At 38.4% G+C, this 19401-nt stretch overlaps 1 long non-coding RNA gene and 2 pseudogenes across 1 annotated transcript in view; 1 reads left to right on the forward strand and 2 right to left on the reverse strand.

Moving 5' to 3' along the window:
* LOC107507154 overlaps positions 1-19401 on the reverse strand; it is a 275445-nt gene that overhangs the window by 27146 nt on the left and 228898 nt on the right. The gene's annotated exons all lie outside the window — the stretch shown is intronic.
* On the forward strand, positions 10891-11009 carry LOC118612082 (annotated as a pseudogene).
* LOC118612100 lies at positions 15663-15778 on the reverse strand (annotated as a pseudogene).

Raw genomic sequence — 19401 nt, forward strand, 5'->3', positions numbered from 1 at the left:
AATAGAAATAATAGAGGTTTAAAAACCTTAGATGCTGAGGGAAAATAACTGACAATCTAGTTAGCTTGAACCATATAAAACTGCGGATGTTCAAGTACACCTACTAAATGGCAATTGCGTATAGTTTAACCCAACAGTAGATTTTATTCGGGTAACTTCTTTTTCAACTGTAAAGGTAAAATTATGACATTTTCAGAAACGAGACTGAGAATTTTTCACCCTACGATTCCAGCAAAAATATTAGCTCAAGAGGGAAAAAAATGCAGTCAAAGGACAGAGGAATACGGAAAATAGTTGAACGAAGAAGCAATTTAAGTTGGATAGGCTGACATCTAAACAGCCATTGACTTCATTAAACAACCCAAAACAGTGACTAATTGTATTATATAAAACCAAGGAATAACTACAATATGAAAAAACAATTACATGAAATTAGAAGAGAGCAAGTTTAGTTACAAATATTCAAAGAATCATGCATTTTTCAGGAGGATAAAAATAGTAGTTCCTTTAATATTTTTTTCAAACGTGAGGGGGTGTTAAAATGTAACAGTAATCTCAGAAGAATAGAAATTGAATGCATAACATCTAAATGAATAAAGAAGAAAAAACTGGATCAGCACATTAGTAGGAAGAAGGGAAAATAAAAGAAGCAAAAAAGAAAAAAAGCCCCACTAAATTGAAAGCAAAAAATTTAAAACTACATTAGCAATAGGAATAAATGTTAGTGGTCAAGTTTTGTAGTAAAAGATATTCACATCTTCACTAGAGAAAAAAAATCTGCTTTCTTCATTATTTTATTTCTAATATCCAGAATAGGCCCTACAATTTAGAAGGAGCTAAATGAATGCTTTAATGCTTGTTGAAATATTTAAAAATTGAATTTAAATTCTATTATATTCTATTTATAAGAGACAGTTAAAATGAAAAAACAAAATTTTAAAAAAGGACAAAAAGCCAATAAAAGATTCACCAATAAAAGGGAAGCCAATGTAATTATAAATAATGCGAAATATAGTTTTAAAATGTATTAGAAATGAAAGCATCATTAGGGATAGAGAATCACTACATATATTAGTCAGATAGGATAAGTTTTACTGCAGGAGAAATTAACTCATACCCCAGTTGTTTTTTTTTAAACACATTTTGCTCACATTTTATATCCATTATAGGTCATTGTGGTATTCCATTCCACATAACCACTCAGGAACCCAGGCTGATGGGAGTCTCTATCATCTTCAAGCAGACCATCAGGCATATATAGCCTTTTTGGCCATGGAAGAGTAAGAGAGCACTGCAGCATCTCCTGCTACGATCTAAACGCTCCAGCCTGGAAGTGACATTCACTTCTCACAGGCTTCTTGGTATAAATTAACCACATGATCTTGCCTTACTGCAAAGGAGCAGAGAAGTATAATATTTCAATACACACAGAAGGCAAGAAAAACTATGTATGGGTGGGCACTAGAAGCTTCTATCATAAAGATAAAAGAACAATTCTGAACTTTCATACATTCATATAAAATAATATTTAACATATTTAAAAGAAAAAAAATCAAATTCACTACAATAGAGGGAGATTTTCACACATTTCTTAGTAATTGATGAGTTAAGTAGACATACATTAGTAAGGATAAAATATTATTAAACAGAATAAAATAGTAGAATGACTCAATTAACAATTCGATCTAATGGACATATATGGAATCTAGTGCCCAACAATTAGAGAACCTCATTCTTTGCAAATGTACAAGTATTGTAAAAACAAAACTTTTAAGCTAGAATTTTATATCTTACATCTTTTAAAAAGGAGTTAAATAAAGGCTTTTCAGACAAAAACTTAAAAATAATTATCACTAGCGGATCTGTTCTATAGAAATGTTAAGGAACATTCTTTCAATAAAGAAAAATAGAAATGTAGCTCTACACAAAGGAATGAAGATCAATGGAAATAGTAAAGACATTAGTAAATATATACTGTTTTCTAATTATTTAGAAACAATAGTTTAAAAAATAGTGATAATATAAAATGAGGTTTATAACATATGTGAAAGTAAAATGCATGACAATAAGAATGCAATAATCCGGAAGGGGGAAATAGAAGTGTACTATCATGCATGTCTTATACTATAATGTGAAGTCATATAATATCATTTGAACGTAGAATGTGATAAGTTAAAGATGTGTACTATAAACCTTAAAGAAACTGCTATGATAGTAAAATGAAGAATTATGAGTAGGAAGTCAAAAAAGGAGATAAAAAGGAAGCATAAAAACACCCACTAACCAAAAAAGGGTCGAAAGAGAGGAAAAAGAGGAGTGAAAACAGACAAGACCAATAGAAAAAAAAAAAAAAAAACAGCAAGATGATAGATAGAGACCTAACCGTATCTTCACATTAAATGGGTGGTGGAAAACAGTTTGGCAGTTTTTTAAAAGATTTCGATATACATAGGCCACATGATCCAACCACTCTACTCTTAACTATTTACCCAAGAGAAATAAAAGCATATACCCATACAAGGAGTTATTTACAAATTTTATAGCAGCTTCATTTGTAATAGCCACAAATGGGAAATACCTAAATGTCCATTAACAGGTGAGTAGACAAATTGTGGCATATTCATACAATGAGTATGTTCCTCAGTAAAAAAACAAAATGGATTTTGGATATACTCACCAAGATGGATAAACTTCAAAGTAAATATGCAAGTGAAAGAATCCAGAAAAATGGGATCTACACCATATGACTTAATTTATATAACAACCTATACAATGCGAACTAATGTGGAATGACAGCAAGCAGATCAGTGGATGCTTGGAGGTGTGGCGTAGATGGGAGAAGGTGGGAGGCATAAGTTTTGAGGGATGATAAGATACTAATTTTTTTGATTATGGTGATGGTAATGGGTTTATATATGTCGAAACTTATGAAAGTGTACATTTTAAATATGTGCAGTTTATACTGTAATAAAGCTGTTCTTTAAAATCTTCCACTCCTTCAAAAAAAAAAATGTTTCTTATATCAAGAAACTCACTTCTAATATAATGACATAAATAAGGGTCAGTGAAATATGGCCCATGAGCCAGCTACCAATTTTGTAAATAAATTATAATTAGAACACAGCTATTTACACATTAATGTACACATTATTTATTACTGGTTTCATCCTACAGTGGCAGAATTGGACAGCTGTAACCGAGACCACATGGACCACAAACCTAAACTATTTGTTATCCAACCTTTGTTATCCAAAAAATGTTTCATGACCCATGATATCTGTGGTTTGAAAGCTAAAATGAAAAAAAAAGATCTAACATGCACACACTGTTTTTTAAAATGCTGAAGAAACTATATAACTACTAGACATGGTAGACTTTGTAGTTAAAACATTACGAGCAATAAAGAGGTTTGTTACATAATGATAAAAGACTCAATTCATCAACAATACTCAACAACACTAAATAATTATGTACCGGACAGTGCTTCAAAATATATAAAGCAAAAACTTACCAAACTAAAAGAAGGAACAGACAAGTTTCAAAATATAGCTGGGTATTTCAACACTCCTCTCATAACTGATAGAACAGGTAGACAGAAAAATAAATAAATAAATAAATAAATAAATAAATAAATAAATAAATAACATGGTTTCTTGAAATATTTAACTATTTCAAAAATGGTTATCGAAAGATTTCTTTTAAAATCATATTCTTATATCAAGTAACATATTTTGAGAATTACTCAATAATGAGAAATAAAATCTTGGGAAGATCCAGGCAACGGACCACGCACATGCAGTGAAGAGGGATCACTGTTTTGACAGGGGGATGTTTGGGGTGCTCTGGGAACACTTAGGAAGGGCCCCACGCGTGTCTTGAAAGTTGAAAGAAGAACTCCTGGGAAAAGTGACATCGGGCTGAAACCTGGCAGAGTAGAAGTTAGTCAGGTGCAATGGAGGCGAAGGGCGCTCCACGTGGAAGAATGGCTCCGGAGAGAGCGCCGGGTGCATTTAGGGAAGGAGAGTGGCTTTTGCTCAGTGTTCACCGGAACACCCTGGGTTTTCTTTTAGAAATGCTTGGCAGCTGCCGTTTCCTGAAGCATTTGCTTCTTAGCTATCTGATATTGGCAAATCAATGTTGACAGGTGGCTTTGGTGCCCGGCACTTTAAGAAATGTTAAAGAAAAAGTTTATTTTTCAAAAGGTCGCAACAATACTACTATCGTGAAATAATTCTAAAGAATGCTTTTTATCAAACTGGTTGAAATTTAAGTTCCGAATTTCATTCTGGTGACTAATCCTCGGTCATGGAGAAAGAACTTTCATTTGTGAGTCATTTTTAGAGTTCATTCAGTCCCTCTTTGAACGAAAATCTAATAAATGTCTCCTCCATGCCAGGCACTATGCCAACATCAGGGCTAAACAGATTGGGTTAGCAAAAGCTTCAGCAAAGATGACCACTCAAGAGTTGCCACTTCGAAAGTCAATTTCATAACAAATGTTCTTATTACAAAAATTCTTTTCAAGTGTTGATTTCTCCATTTTATTTCTGCCAGATAGAACAGTCATTCATTTACTCATTCACTCAACAAATACTTATTATGAAATCGGATAATTCCATCTTCCATTACGCTTATAGCCTATTATGGGAGACTCATGTAGGTCAATAAGTACAGTGAAAATTAAGTAATTATTAAATAATGATAAATATGATAGAGGTTGTCATTAAAGCTCCAGAAATGCCCCTAAGTGCTCAAAGGAAGCCATCTCTTACCTCTAACCAGAGAGGTCAGGAAGGGATGCCTGGAGGAGGTGACGTTTGCTTTATTTTAAACAAATAATACCAATAGGTATTTCTTTAAGAATTGCAGAAGAAGGGAGGAACTAAAGGAAGTGGTTTAAGTATTGGCTAACAAGAAATGGACAGAACAAAGGAACTAGGTGGGCAAGGAGAGGTCATCCTGGCTTGGGAAACTACACGTGCAAAGATATAGAGATGAGAAAGAGCACAAAACAGTTTGACATGTCTGACTCCTGGGTGGGCGGTAAGATATGGGGGCAGACGTGAGTGGAGAAGGAGGCAGGGCTAGGTGATACAGTCCATTTAATCTTCAAAACCATCGAGAGTAACAAGCACTGTCATTATCTAAATGTCGACAATATTTCCACTTGAAAGTCCACTTGGCCTTTCAAGCAAAATGTACAAAACCAGATTCCTGTCCTCCCCCACGAACCTGCTACTTCGGCGGATTTCTCTGACTCTGTTAACAGCATCTTCATGCGCCTTGATGCTCAAGTTAAAGTCATTCTCAACTCTTCTCTTTTCCTCACATCATGTATCTTAACTGTCAAATTCAGCTGATCCTACATTCGAAATACTCACCAAATTCAGCATTTCTCACCCCTTCCTGGCCCAAGCCACCATCACCTCTAGACAACTACTGTCACCTGTTAAGCTATTTCTCTGCTTATGTTCTGGCTGATCCTTGTCTTCTCTGGTTCTCAAACCAAGACAGGTCCTTAGAAACTCAAACCAAGACAGGTCCTTTGAAACATATATATATATATGTATATATATATATATATATATATATATATATATATATATATATGTGTGTGTATATATATCGCTTTGCTCAAAACCTGGTGACGGCCTTCCATTTCACTCGGAGTTAGGGCTGGTATAGTACAAAGAAGACAAATCTGTCCCTGCATCAGCTCTTCGGCATCACCTACTTTTACTCTCAGTTTCCCACTGTCTCCCACCACCTCAGGCTTTTCCTGGAGCTCAGGCACCCTCCCGTATCTGCCTCTTTCACTTCCCTTCCATTGCCCCAGGTAATTCTGTGACTCATCCCCATATCTCCTTCTAGTCTTTGATTGAATGTCACAGTCTCAGAGAGACCTTCCCATGCTTCCTTATTTAAAATTGCAATTCTCACCCACATTTCAGGTCTTTCCTCTTCTCCATAATACTTTATATTCATTTTTTTTAATTGTCTAAATCTTCTTAGCAGAATGTAAGCTAATTTAGAGTAGATATTTTTCTGTTTTTGTCTTTTATTTTTAGTCGACGATGTGTTCTTAAACCCTAAAACAGCTCCCGACACATAGTAAACACTCACAAATATTTGGTAAGTGAATAAATTGTTCCCATTTACAAATGAGGGTCACAGAGAGGTTACAAAACTTGCTTGAAGTCCTACAGTGACTTGTGTGCCACGCTGATTGATCTTGGTTGACTGTTTTACAGGTGACAAAGTTTCTGGGACTGAAACCTTAATGCTGGGCCTTATCTTATAGAAATATTAGAGCCTAAATCAGAGTGAAGAACTGAAGAAGGCCAGTGGGGTCCTTTATGGAGCACTGACTCCCTTTGCCTGTATAGATGGTAGAAAGGTGCCCCATAGCACTCCCTCGCAGGGCTGCAGCCCCTGTCACCTCCAAGAGCCAGTCGGGGACTCTTCCTGCCTTGCCCTGAAGGGACTTTGCTTCTGCCTCTTCTTCCTCTGGGTCAGGAGGTCCCTCGGAAGCCTCAAAAAGGGTGGGTAGGATGTGAGGGGCTTTCAGGATCTTTATTATGAGATGGGGAGCTAAAGGAATGCTTTGAAGACTTGCCTCTGAAAAGGTCTGCTGATGGTCCCATGGGGTTTGCCTTTCAGAGGCTTCAGGAAAAAAACTTATGACAAAAATTACCTATTCTGCTTTGAGTGTTTCTTGATAAATATGTGTGAAATTTAAAATCTCATTTCAAAGGGAAAAAAGTGATCCTAGTTCAATGGAATTCTATGGGGGGAAAAAAACCAACTGGAGAGAAAGGGGATTTATCTATTGTCAATGCATCTTTATGTAGGGAGACAAGCTTTGATGTAACTGATAGCTGGGTTATATAATCACCCAAGAATACAGAAACAGCATGTGATGTATTACACAGCACTTGAGACCAAAAGTTTGCTTCCCTTAGACTAGAATGAAAGTTCAGCCTAAAAGCTTTTGTTGAAAGAGATTTCCTTTGTGATAAATCAGGAAGACCTGTTAAAGTTATCTTCATAGGTACCTCACATACACTTTAGAAAAAAATTGTTAACTCATTAAGCTTAATGGCCCCCGAAGCATCCCAGGATGCTACAAAAGCTAAACCTTTAATAAAGAACTTCACTTCTAAGGAAGTAAGTATTGAACTTACAAAAGAAAAATTCTTTAAAGTGGAGATTAGAAAGCTGAACTATTATGAAAGAACCAGAAGAGAAACGAAGTCATTTTTTACTACGGGTGGTTAACAAAAGTAGACACTACAAATTGTGCACATGAGAAAAATCACTTATTTAAAAAAAAATTGATTTAAAAAAAAAGAAAAAAGAATCTTAAAAGGCCAGGCCCCAAAAAGGGTGAGGAGAAAAATCCACTTAAATTGGGAAGCTTTGTAATAACATCTGTGTGTGTGCGTGCGTGCGCGTGCACATGCATGCAATGTACTGTACAAGCAAAGCATTCATCATGATAGGTGGTAGGTGGTTGGGCCCATAGAGCGACCTCGTCAAAAGGTGATGGAACACAATAAACGCACAGGAAGTGACACCAGGGTCTTCAATTGGGACTTTGCAAATAAAACACAAATGAATATCTAGTTCTATGGTCATAATTTCAGTACAGAAAATGTAAAACTAAATGGAAAAGTGAGTCATTATTGCACATAAGAGGACATAACACTTACTTAACTCTACATTAAATGTGATAATAAGAATGTTGAGCTCAGCGCCAGGCTTACAATAAAAGCTCAAACTCAGTTAGTTAGCTATCATAATTATTATTATTCTACTATAAATCAAGCTTTGTGTAAGCAAATTTTTATGTGCTATTTGATTTAACTGACATAAAAAGAAAGACTGAATAAAAAAATTCTTTCAAAATGAGATTGAACACCAACAAATTAAAATCTCAAGAAATCTAGATACGAATCATAAAGATCCAATTCTATATCTGCCTACCGATAATGCCTTTCACCTGACCATCTGAAACCACCAAATTGAACTAGGCATCAGGCAAATAAATATATGGCATATCTTACAGTGAATCACTTTTCTAATAGTTCAGATATTTGTCTCCCTAATTTATTATGGCCAGACACTTATTTCCAGTTCTTTCTCCATCTTTTCTTCTGGTATTGAAGCTCAAACTCCCATCTGTCATTCAGAGATATACTCCCTGTCTCTTTCTTGTCCAAATTATTTGCAAAGATGCTATAATTTAGCATGGGTGACTTGGGTGAGTGCAACAGTTAAAATTATTGCTCGCCTAAGGTTTCGTTTTGGAATCCTGATAAGTCATTTCGAATGTGAGTTGTGTCGAGTACATTTCAATTTATTACTTTTTCTAAGTGAACTAATCTAAATTAAAATCTCACAGAATCAATACCTCATTTTTATCGTAGAGCACTCTGATTCCACCTCCCACTCATTCATCTCTCCCTCACTGTGGCTTGGAAATGTCTAACAATGAGGAGTTATTTTATATCATATTATGAAAATGACGTCTGTAGTCTGTTGTTTCATATATGTATGGGCCCAAGTTTATAGTAAATGTTGCCTTACATTAACCTCCATTTTATTGGTTCTGCAGAACCTTCCCACACCACCTTATCATGAGGTTTATCTAATGTTTATTATGGGTTCACGATACACATGATTACAATCTGAAAACTGTCACTAAAAACTGCCTCATTTGTTTGGCTTCAGTTTCTTAATCAGTAATAGCCACCAGCCCAGACAAATTGGAAGATATTTTCGAGTTTTCCAAGTGCTATTCAGTGTCCTTCCCACAATGTGCTCATTTTTAGTATTTCCTTTGGGTTTTTAAAGGTCCAATGTTGACTTGGAGATACGGCAATGATTTTTAATGCGCATGCTGTTCTCCTAATATATTTTCAATTCTGGTGACCTACAAAAGGACAGAAGCAAAAAAAGGGTGCAAGGGGAATGTATTCTCATGACAGAGTGTTTAAAAAAAAGAAAAAAAGCTTTCCGGGGATTTATTTAGTCAGGTCTCGTCTTTTCCATTATTCTTTTATGTGCCATTTGTATTGCATAATCTATGGCCAATCCATAAAACCATGTACTAATGTCCCTATGAAATAGGTGATGCATATATTTTATGTCCAGAATTCCAAATGGCCACTCATATTTCTTTTCTTGCTCAGCTTTCCAGGTTGGGGTTCACAGTTTTTGAAGAGCACAAGATCATCAATGCCATTGTTTCATGAGGTAGGGATAGTGTTTGTCTTGTTCCCTGCTTGATTCCTAAACCTAGGATAAACCCCGGCACATACCAGGTTGTCAATAAATATTTGTAATAATCTTTCTTCTCTAATTATTTACCATCAGTTACTTTCATTGCTAAAATTCTGAGCAAAGTCTGCAGTGAGACATTCCAATTTTTTGAATGTATGAACACAGAGGGACAGTAATGCATTTGTTACCTTAGGACAATGAGAAATATAAGACTAACTACTGTGGCTTAGTGGGAGTGTTATTTATTTATTTATTTTTTTAAATCAAATATCGATGAGGAGAGCCACAGAAGATGGTGAGAGTTACTCGGCAGGTTCTGCGTCAACGTGAGCACCCATCATTGTGCCTTTGTCCTATGATCTCTAGAAAATGAGAGAAGATGTATGTTTCGTAAATATGAAAGGATGGAAAGACAGTCACTGACTTCAAGATGCTTATAGTCCAGTTGAAGACAAAGCACACAGAGATTTTTTTTAAGATGAAATAATAATACAAGGTTAAATATGATAAACGCCTAATGAAACGAGGATAAGCAGATGTGATGGGAGTCGGATGGGCAGGAGAGGCTTCTGGAAGGTTCTGGACAGGATCTGAGTCCTGAAGAACAGATAAGACACAAAAATTGGAAAGGAAGCTTATGGGGGTGAGGAAAGGGGAGAAAGAATGGATGTTAAAGAAGGAGCAATGGTGTCAGTGACGTCTGGATGCAAGACTGAGACACTAGCTAGTGAAGTTTGGATACGACAGCACAAAGGGGTTTGTTCTGGAAACTAATCAATACTGTTATGCCAAGGTTTATGCGACTATCACAGTCACAACGAGAAATGGATGGGCTCAGAGTTTTTCCAAAATGCAGGAATGATGATCATGTTTATATACAAGAACGTATCTGATTCTCGAATGCAAATGAATCATTCGGCCAACTATTGACTGAGAAATTGTATTCACCAGCGGAACAGGAGCTGAAAAATAACTAGAGATGAGCATCACTAGTGCCCCGGGAAACAGATGGACTTTGGAGAAGGTAGTCTTTGTGCTCCAGGTACTTCTCTATTTATAACTGGCCAAAATGAATAAAAATGGGACTGAAAGCACGGAGCAGAGGGCAATGCAGAAGAACGGTGCAGACTTGGTGACTTATGCAGTTAACTCAGACATTCAGTCGGCTACTTAAGTGCAATTCAGGAACCCATGCACATTTTCCCAAGAGTCCTTCAGCTCGCCAGCCAGAGGTGTTCAGCTTGCCTCTGGCAGACTTTATACTTGATGAAAATGTATATCCAGATCCAGAACGAAAGTGGAGTGAAGCAGAGAGCTGGCTACTATATAAATGCTGCAGATGGAGCTTTGTTTGTCCCTGAACATCAAGTCCTCTTGTTCTATCTGTCAATAGGGAGACACTATAAAAGAGTCAAGGGAATGTAAATGACAGCATAGCGAATATGGTCTATAATATTGTAAAAATTAGGTATGGTGTCAGATAGGTACTATACTTATGGGGTGATCACTTTGTAAGTTATATTAATATCTAATCACTATGTACATCTGAAACTAATACGATGTATATCAACTGTAATTGAAAAAAAAATTAAAATGGATTTCCTTGTCTACGGCCATGCCACCCTGAACATGCCTGATCTCGTCTGATCTTGGAAGCTAAGCAGGGTCAAGCCTGGTTAGTACTTAGATGGGAGACCACTTAGGAAGACCAGGTGCTGTAGGCAAAAAAAAAAAAAAAAAAAAAAAGTGGATTTCCAATGCAGAAGGGAGGTGATTGTACTCTGATACCTATGGAGCAATTTTGGTGATGTTCACAAAGTTGATTTGTGGCTTATATCTCAAGATCAGGTCAAGACCATGCATTCCATTTTCAGAAGTCTTTCCAAAGAATAATCACAGATGTGCTCCAATTTACAGACAGTGAAGTTGAAAATAGCAAAACTTGTTAATAACTCAAATGCCTGTCAGTAGGAGCCATCTTGAGTAAAACGCTATTATTTGCACACACTGGAACAGTGAACATGTAGCCCGTAAAAGAGGGGGACAGTCTATGAGATGTCATAGAAGTTCTTTGAAAAAACTAACAACAACAAAAGAACGCCCTTGAACACACTTGAGAAACAATGGGCTAAACCAAGCTAAATGGGTTTTGTTACTTGATTTCTGAGAACCTTTAATATTTGAAGTTACCCAGTGGTTCTCCTAGAGGGAGATGGAACAGCTACACCTCCTCAGTCTCGTTAACTTCTTAGGGGGTGGAGAACTCTGAATACTGAAGAACTCAACAACTGTTGAAGGTCTGACATTGGGCTTTGTATTTTAATTTGCTCTGTTTCTTCATCCAGATGGGAAAGAGTGAGTAGCACCTTCTGCAAAGTCAAGGGAAAGCAAATGTTTTGTTTCTCAAATTCCTAATAACTCTGCTCAACTCTGGTATCTATTCTGGCATAAACGTTTAGTCATTTTTAAAGACACCATTTAGAATTTTTAAAATTAATGTGAAAATATATGTATTCTGGGCAAGAGCAACAAATTTTATTTAATCAGCATCCTATCCATCACTGTATAATGTATGCAGTCTGTAAATGCATAGGAAGGTTTGCAGTAGTGGAGCTGATGAATTATGGAAACCTTAGATGTATGCTTGGAGCATTAAACACTTTCTGCTAATCTTTCCCCTCAACTTCCCAATAGATATGGCCCCCAAAATCCTAGGTAAATGAAGCTCCTTAATCACCTTTAGTATTCAAAAAAAGAGAATGCAATTAGTTAATATGCTTAACAATTTTAAAATATCACATTTTCCTGAGTGCTAAACTCAGCTACATTATTGTTTATACCGAGTCTGTTAACTAAGGGAAAAAATGGAAATTTGCTCCCAACTGCAACTCCTATTAATTTTACATATTGTATATCCCATCAAACTGAATAATTAAAAAGTATTCATAAGTTGGATGCTTCCATCAGCAATAATGTGAATCACATTTATCATTGAAAAGTAAATAATGGGCAACTGGAACTGAAAATGCTTTAACTTTCCTGTTGGTATTTGAAGTCAGACTAAAAGAAAGGGTCCTATTTATAATCAAGCAATATGAATAAAACATGTATGAATTATTCGCGAACTCAAAGCAGCAGTCTTTTATTTGCCATGTGAGTATATTATTCAGTGGTTCGTTATAATAAAGAAATTACTGGACTTTAGGTTAAAAGATTTTGCTTTGGTAATTTAATCTTTGTATAGTTTGTGACTTAGCAAAATTATTTAAAAAGTAATTATTTAATGTTTCAGTTGCTATTTCTGATCTCCAAATGTGTCTCCCATTCACTGAGCATTTACTATGTTCCAGGCACCAACTAGTCTTTCACAAACCTTATCTCATTTAAGCCTTATAAAAATTACATTGCATAAGAGTTAATAAATAAGGCAACAGACATTTTGATAAGTAACTTTTCCCAGCATGAATCAGAGACTAAGCTATAAAGGGTAAATTCGAACCCAGGCTTATCAAGCTTCTTCCTGATAAAATACTTTGACGTGTGCTCTGTGGAGGAGGAAGATAAAAATGTTTGCCCTACCCATCTCCCAAGTGCGTGTGAAGTTTGTAGCACGTTGTGTTTTCCAAAGGTTCCATCAGTATGTATCTCAATCTACATATTCTTCTTACCATGTAATGCTGACAGTCCTCTGTTGAAAGATGAGGTCTTTGCTCCCTTCACCCGAATCTGGACTGACGTGTAAATTCCTGGATCCACAAGACGCGAGGAAAGTGATGCTGAGGACTCCCTAGGCTGGCCCATAAACGGCAAGATGACTCTCTCTCATCTCTCTCCCTCTCTCCCCCACCTCGCCGCCCTACTCCTCTGGTTGCTTGCTCAGGGGAAGCCAGCCACCATACTGTGTGGATGCTGACATTGTCTTGGGGAGAAAAACAGGCTCCTGGCCAACAGCCAGTACCAACTTGCCCACTATGTGACCAAGATGGAAATAAATCCTCTAGTCTTCATTAAGCCTACAGATGAGGGCAGCCCCAACGGAGGTCAACTGCAGCCACACGGGAGACCATGAGCCAGAACCACCTATCCAAGCCACTTTCCAATACCTGACCCACAGGGAGCATGAGAAATAACACATGATTATTATGGTTTTAAGGTACTAAGTTTGGGGGCGATATGTTACATAGCAATGAATGATGCGAGGCACAAACAAAAGTGAGCCTTTTAAGTGTTTTATAAATTGTACAAATCGCAAACCTAAAGACTGCTTTAGACATGCAAATGGGTGTATATATTCTGAGACAGAAAATGTAAGTAAATATGCACTTTTAACCGAATAATTTATGTGTGACTGTGATACAAATAATATAAACCCCAATTTGAATCGAGTTTACTGTCATGGTATCAGAATAGTAGCCATTAGGTAAATAAAGAAAATAAAGAAACAACATCTTTCACTTATATTGTACTTTAGAGTTCACGAAGACCTTTAACAATCACTATCTGAGTATTTGATTTACTGCGAAGCTAAGGAAGCTTTGGCTTTTGGATGTCTCGTAGATACAGGTCCCTTCCAAGATGCTGTCGCTGTGTTCACATGCTGTGTTTTTGTAAAATTTGCAAAAGCGGGTATTTTAACGGCAATTTATTAAGACCACTTTGCTCTGACTTCCCTCTCGTGTTTCCCTTCCTGGCCATTTGCTTTGGTTTATCTTTGGCATCTGGTTAAAATAAATTTGAACTGGGATTATCTTAATAAATTTCAATTTAATTCCCTTTTATAAATTTTCACGCTTATACTTAATTTTGCTTTTATAATTTTGTAATCCTTTTTCTTAACCAGGGTGCCCCAAACTCTACAAAGCTTCAGGTTCCACAGGCCCTGGCTCTGCCCTTGATCACCTTGAGTTATAATCACAATAGCCCCGCGGTTGTTAGAGGAGATGCTATTATCCCAACTCTATAGTGAATTGTGACATTCCAAATGACCTATCGAAGGTCACATAGTTACTAAGAAATAAAGAAAAAACTCAAAACCCAGCTCTCTGACTCCTGGCTCCGTGCCGTTTCCATCAGCTCGCTCCTCTGAAAGCACATACCCTCTCCGCTGCTCCTTCCTCTAGCTTCCCGTCAAAGCTGATCTATCCTGTGTCCCATCCTTTTGCATCCCGGCCCCTCCTATGGTTAATATGGTGATGCAATTCAACTTCGATTAGCTAAAAGTAATTGGAAACATCATTTAAGAGCCACCCTTGAAGATATACCCTTAGAAATGATTGAGGGGATCTCAGGCGCAAAGACAGGCTCGGATAGGCTACATTTCAAGACTTTCCCCAGTGCTCTCAAATTTCATAATCCAACTGCAGATAGGACTAGGAAGAGGAATTCTAGGGTACAGCAGGTATAAAGGTACAAAGGCCTGATGATGCTGAGCTGTATTTTCCTGGGGAGGGTCATAGCAAATGGAGGATGAATAATGTCTCCCTCGAGAGTGGCTTGGTTCGCATCACCTAGAGACCACTTCGGGGAAACTGCCCTCGGATTCATGGCCCATTGCCAGGCAACACTCCACTCAAGGAGTGTCTTGCCTCCTTCCCAGCCCAAAGCATCACTCTGAGCTGTTCCTGCTTCTGGAGAGAAGGGAAGTGTACCCCAATTTCCATTCCAGTGAAAAAAATCTGTTTTGAAAACTGAATTACCTCATTGATGCCTCTTGGATCTGAGAGATCAGCTGACAAACCAGAACCCTATTTGTTGACCCAGACTGGGGAGAAATAAAGCCTTCCCAGGGGCAAAACTGTACTAGGTAGAGCTGAGGTGCTGAAACAATTGATTTCAATTAGCCTTAAATAGTGATAATGAATGCTCGAAAGACCGCTTCCCAAAACGTCCTTCAGCTGATCATTTATTGTCACTCCTTCCCTCTTCAGAGGCAAAACTTTAATGCACTGTCTTTTTGCAGCAAATCTTAATATAACCGTTAATATGCAGACAAAGTGACCGAGTCCCCTTGACACATGTGTCTGATCTCCACTGGGCAGGAATGATAGGGAGAGAGGGAGGGAGGAGGAAACACGTAAGCCAAGCGCCCCCTCCCCCACTCCACTGCAAAGTACAGGCTTTCTGTGTCATTAAATTCTTCTATTAGTTTCCTTCAAATCTCTCTCCAAAGGCAGCAAATTGTGGGGCCATCCTTTTCAATTCCACTAATGGCAGTTTGGCTAAAATATAATTACTCCATTGGATATTATAAATAATATTTACAATTGACATATCATGCAAGATTATTTGTTTGTTTATTAGGCAAGGCAACCCTCGGGTAACCTCATAGATTGCAAGGACCTTGTCAGCTTACGATCCCTTTATTTTTTTATTTTTTATGCCTACAGCACCTGGTCTTCCTAGGTGGTCTCCCTTCCAGCTAACCAGGCCCAACCCTGCTTAGCCTCTGAGATCAGATGGGATCGGGCTCGTTCAGGGTGGCATGGCCGTAGGCATATTACGCAAGATTTTAGTCATTTCATTTAATCTGTTTTGAGATAAACGAATAAGAATGACATTAACTCATCCAGCTGTTCCTGCTTCACTTTATGTTGGAAGTATCCTAGTGGTCTGTCTTCCTGTCTCTTCCTTGCCTTATCCCAATTTCCTAATGAACCACTCATGAAAACACCAATTGATCTGCATATCATTTTGGCCCTAAACCTTCTCGTCCCTCTCACTTCATAATTCTCCCAGGATTCCAAGGCTTGTTCTTACCAGTGGCTATTATTACCTCTTGATTTCTTTTTATAATGAGGTTTAAAATAATATTTACCACTATTCCAGGAGGATGTGCCCAGAGAGGAGCGACCACACCTGACCAGACTTCCTGAGTGCTGGAAACAGCCACAGGTCAGCCACATGGCTGCCAATGCCAGGGCTTCAGAAGGGCATGAGAAAGTATAAAGTGTGGCCCAGGGACACTGTGGCACGTGAACCCAGACCACGGCTTTGTGAGTCAGCACCATGAAGGTATCACGAAGATGGGTACCAGAAATTTGAGGATTCTTTGCTATGACTTACTGTGTCCCTTCTTCAAGAAAACCTACAATAAAGAGAAACCGTATCCTTAAAGTTTTCTGTAACTGCGTGTGTGTGTGTGTGTGTGTGAGTGTGTGAGTGTGTGTGTGTGAGTGTGTGAGTGTGTGTGTGTGTGTGTGTGTGTGTTTTGGAGAGGTACAGGGGAAAGCACGGCATACAATAATCAGCTTCAAGGTAGCCTAGAAACATTTGGGGGCCACCCCCTCTCCCTGTCTCCCTTCACAGCCTTTATCTGATTTCTGCCTACTAAATAGACCACCCACACCAAGAAGAAAAGATCCCATAGGAGACAGGAATCACCTTGGGTGGTGACAATTTCATTGACAGTCTTAAATTTTAGAGACATGGTATCAATGGTTCAGTGCCTGCCGTGGGCAACACTGTTGTATTGGCGTTGACTTCTGGCAGCGGGCAGGATTTCTTGGCTATGCTGGAAGTTGTTTATAAGATTTAGGGAAGAATGGGTGTGACCAAAGCTGCCGTGCATGAGCGTGATGCTTCGGTTCCCATCCGCACTGACTTCCTCACTCAGTCTCAGGAATTTTTCTACTCTCTGGCAAAGGTCTATAAACCTTGTTCACGTCACTACCCATAGCTTGTGCATCAATTTGGCCACTTATATTTCCAGAACAAAGCTTTCTCATCAGCTTCCATGAATAAAATAGAAAAATGAGCTATAATTGTGGGTTCTGGTGTTCACTTAAGTGCATGTCACACTCTTTCTCCATGAAATAAAGTTGTTTTAAAGGAGAAAGGCTTTAGAGAAAGACCTTCAGGCCACCTGCAATTTTAGCATCCTTCATTCCTCAAGACTTTATGTGTCACATTGACTTAAAGAGCAGGACAGACTCTTGGCGGCTGTCTGGTTAGTGATCTTAAGATGTCCGTAGCGGCTAAACTCTTCTTGTCAGACAAAAATTAACCAGAGTCTTATAAGCAAAGTAGGCTGAAACTGAATGGTTCTGAGCCCTGTCCCAGCTTTCTCTTCGCTCCCCGTGCCTGTCACCACACTGCTGTGTGGCCTTGGGCCAGATGCTGAATATCTCCCAGTGTCTTCCTGTGCTGAAGAGGGAAGATGGCAGGCCCTGCTGCATGAAGCTGGCATAAAGATTAAATAAGAGGGAACCCTTAGCACCATGCCTGGGAAACAGCGATTCCTAATAACTGTCACCATGACTGTTTTTACTATCAATTGCAGATTAAAGACTACAGGGCTTCTCACTCCTCTTCTGGGCCCTCACATTTTTCTGCACTGAAACACAGAATCTGTCTTAGCTGTTGCTTTTCCTTTATTGCTATTCTCACTGTTCCCTTACTTGCCGATTCTTAATGTCACCACCAGCCCAGGCCCAGGCAGCCGTCCCAGCCTGACTGCCTACTCTATTAGCATGCTAGTGCCTGCATGTGCACGCGTGCGCACGCGCGCGCGCGCACACACACACACACACACACACACACACACACACACACAGACGAGCACCCAGACCCCTCCTTGCAGTACGGGAGGACTGAAGCAGTCCCATCACTCAGAGTGTTGACCTGGTCTCCTCCTCTGCTGGTATCACCGTCTGTCTGTCTGTCTGTCTCAGTCTGCCTTGGCTTTTTCCCTTTGCCTTACACAATGGGTTTTTCTGTCTCCCTCCCTCTCTCCTTTTTATAATCTCTTCCTGCCTTTTCCTCCCTTGCTCACCTCACAAGCCTACTCTCTTGTCTCCTTGTCTCTTCTCTCTCTTTCCCACTCTTGCCTCCTTCCTGACAGACGAGCCTCCTTGATTACTTGCTTGGTTCTGTTCCATCCAACTGTCTCCAGAGCATCCTCTCAGTCTTTGCCTCATTCTGGAGGTTTTATGCAGGGACTGAAGAGCCATACTGATGCTTGCAGCAGTATCATCACCTCACAGCGAGGTCTCACAGTCACACCAGGGGAACTGTGGGCACAGATATGGGAGCCGGGGGCCACTGGTGACACCAGTACGAGGGCCCTAATCCCCAATCAAGGGCTCCATGAGGCCTGCAATGACTGGATGAATGGATGCCATCTGGATGCTCAAGCATGACCAGAAGGGCAGTAAAGTCATAGTGCTCAGTATTTAATTTTAACTTCCCCTGAATAACGTAGAGTGAATTTTCTAATCTGCAATACTGTAAATTCTGTCAACATGTGGGAACTAAACACTGAATAAACACTGCTTATCCAGTACACTCTGGCTAATCATACCCTGGCTGTCTTTCTAAGTGCCGATTCATTAGGTTCATACTTACAAGAGAAGAAATATATTCCAGAGAAAGCCCTTGCCTAGACGAGCTCCAAAAGCAAAGGCTGAACTGCTTAAGGATAACTGGGCTCAGAGCTGACACGTGCTGCTTCCAGGATAAGCAAATCCATGAACCCAAGGAGCTGGCTTCTCAGGTATCACTGAGATCAAGGAATAAGTCTTGGAGTAAAATTTGCCTTCCCACCTCCCTGGCCATTCAAGGAATTGCCTCCCCATCACAGTTCTCATTGGCCAATAATAAAAATATAACCTCTCTTATAAAAAATTGTGCCAACTGGACAATTTTGTTAAACAGAAATCTAATCTCTACTGTTGGTGCTTTGCTAATATAATTTTATATAAAATATATTCTATATAATATATATAACTATATAATTACATGATATAATCTATATAACCATACATGATTATGTCATAAATGATCATATACTGTGAATATATATTATATATAACATATATATTACATATACGATGCATGCTTATCCGTGCTTTGCTAGTAAAATTAAATATGTTATAAGTAATATTTAGTACATATAGTTATAATAAAGAACTATTGGTTCAATTAAATTATGAGGCAATCTCTAATAATTTAAGAAATTCATTTCGTTATTTCCACAAATATTTAAGAAACTTTGTATATGCATGATAGAACCTGGAATACCAAAATGTGTTCAGTTAACTTCCATATTAAGGATATTTTAATTGTTTAAAGACTTGTGTGTACGGACAGGGTGGGATTTGGTTTCTCCTATTCATTGAG

The sequence above is a fragment of the Rousettus aegyptiacus genome, unplaced genomic scaffold (assembly GCF_014176215.1).
Source record: "Rousettus aegyptiacus isolate mRouAeg1 unplaced genomic scaffold, mRouAeg1.p scaffold_m13_p_15, whole genome shotgun sequence".
Taxonomy (NCBI): Eukaryota; Metazoa; Chordata; class Mammalia; order Chiroptera; family Pteropodidae; genus Rousettus; species Rousettus aegyptiacus.